Source organism: Chiloscyllium punctatum, unplaced genomic scaffold (assembly GCF_047496795.1).
Source record: "Chiloscyllium punctatum isolate Juve2018m unplaced genomic scaffold, sChiPun1.3 scaffold_228, whole genome shotgun sequence".
Classification (NCBI taxonomy): Eukaryota; Metazoa; Chordata; class Chondrichthyes; order Orectolobiformes; family Hemiscylliidae; genus Chiloscyllium; species Chiloscyllium punctatum.
Window position 1 is genome coordinate 172,585 of NW_027309962.1, and position 2,538 is coordinate 175,122.

Sequence of the window (2,538 nt, forward strand, 5' to 3'; positions counted from 1 at the left end):
ATGCTTCACTTCATTGGACGGGGTAGTGAGAACAAGAGTTAGCCGAACATGTCACAGTTGTATAATACTTTGTTTCAGCCACAATTGGAATATTGCGTCGAGTTCTGGTCACCACATAACCAAAAGGATGTGGATGCTTTGGAAAAGGGTGCAGAGGACACCAGGATATTGTCTGGTATGAAGGACGCTAGCTGTGAAAAGATCTTGAGTGGACTTTAATTATTTTCATTAGAAAGACAACAGTTGACAGAGGACCTGATTGAAGTCTATTGAAGACCTGATTGAAATTATAAGAGGTGTAGACAAGGTGAATATTAAGAAGCTTTTCCCCAGAGTAGGGGATTCAATTACCAGCGCTCACGAGTTCAAATTGAGAGGGGAAATGTTTATTGGTGATTTGTATGGCAAGTTCTTTACACAGAGGGTGGTGGGTGCCTGGAATGCGTTGCCAGCGGAGGTGGTAGGGATGGGCACGATAGCACCATTTAAGATATTTTTTCTGGACAGATACGTGAATGGGCAGGGAGCAAAGGGGTACAGAGCCTCAGAAAATTAGTAACAGGTTTAGACAGAGGATCTGGATCAGCACAGGCTTGGAGGGCCAACGGGCCTGTTCCTGTTGTGAAATTTTCTTTGTTCTTTGTTCTAACATTATCAAAGTCTCATCACACCCCAGTAATGATCTCCTACAACCTCTTCCATCAGGCTCGACGATACAGAAGCCTGATCACACGCAACAGCAGGATCAGGAACAGCTTCTTCCAAGCTGTTGTCAGACTGAGGAATGGACTCTTTAATCTCAGATAATGCTGATCTTGTTCATGTTGATCTCGCCTCGCGCATGCTCTGTGCAACATAACTTATTGCCTCTCAGACATGATTTACAGCCATTGTTCTGTACATCCTTGCTTACTAACATCTGCCTGGACATCTTGGTACAGGTGACAATAAATCATCACCTTCCTCTCTCAAGCTCTCACTGATCCTCACTCCGAGCTCCCTCCAGTCCTCACTTCCAGCTTCTCCCGATCCCCAACCCAAGCTCCCCATATCCTTTGTCTCTGACTGTTTCTCTCACTCCGTTTTCCTGTGTTTTCCTTTTCTCTGTTTTCTGTTTCTCCCCCTGAGTTTACTCTCTCCCCTTCTCCCTGTCCATGTGACTGTTTGTTTCCCTGTTTTGTTTCCTTTCTCTCTTTGATTGACACTCCTCATGTTTCTCTCACGAACTATTTTGGAACTGCCTGTCTCCCAGTGTTCTGTATATTGGCAACTGAAATCATTCTATTCGAGTGCATAACCGTCTGACATGGTAACTGTCCTGCCCAGGACCATGAGAACCTACAGAAAGTTGTGTGCACAGCCCACAACATCACAGAAGCCAACATCCCATCCATGGACACATTATAATTCTCATTGTCGCAGAAAGTCTGGCAACATCAAAGATCTCTCCCACCCAGATAATTATCTCCTGCAAACTCCTGCATTATACTGATGAATTAACCTCTCTAACTTCAAATAATATTAAATGTGCTAATGTCGATCTTGCTCTGCACGTCACCTGTGTGATGCATCCTTGTATGCCTCACTCTGTCTAAGTACCCTGTGATCTCTGTTTTCTTGGAGAAAGTGAGGACTGCAGATGCTGGAGATCAGAGATTAAAAACGTGTTGCTGGAAAAGCGCAGCAGGTCAGGCATCATCCAAGGAACAGGAGAATCGACATTTCGGGCATAAGCGCTTATTCAGGAATGAGGAGGGTGTGCCAGGCAGGCTAAGAAAAAAGGTAGGGAGGAGGGACTTGGGGGAGGGACGCTGGGAATGTGATAGGCGGAAGGAGATTAAGGTGAGGGTGATAGGCCGGAGAGGGGGTGGGGGTGGAGAGCTCGGTAAGAAGATTGCACGTCGAGAAGGCGGTGCTGAGTCCGAGGGTTGGGACTGAGAAAAGGTGGGAGGAGGGGAAATGAGGAAGCTAGAAAAATCTGCATTCATCCCTTGTGGTTGGACGGTTCCTGGGCGGAAGATGAGGTGCTCTTTCTCCAGGCGTCGTGTTGCCATGATCTGGCGATGGAGGAGGCCAAGGACCTGTATATCCTTGGCGGAGTGGGAGGGGGAGTTAAAGTGTTCAGCTATGGGGCGGTTGGGTTGATTGGTGCGGGTGTCCCAGAGGTGTTAACCCTCAGACTCAGCACCGCCTTCTTCACCTGCAATCTTCTTCCCGACCTCTCTACCCCCACCCCCTCTCCGGCCTATCACCCTCACCTTAACCTCCTTCCACCTATCGCATTCCCAACGCCCCTTCCCCAGTCCCTCCTCCCTACCTCTATTCTTAGCCTGTCTGGCACACCCTCCGCATTCCTGAAGAAGGGCTTATGCCCGAAACGTCGATTCTCCTGCTCCTTGGATGCTGCCTGACCTGCTGCGCTTTTCCAGCAACACATTTTTAATCTCTGTTTTCTTTTTTATTATCACGTGCCTCCACTTCTCACAAAACAAAACCTACTGCTGTATATGGGATTAGGAAGCGTGGACTGTTCTGAAT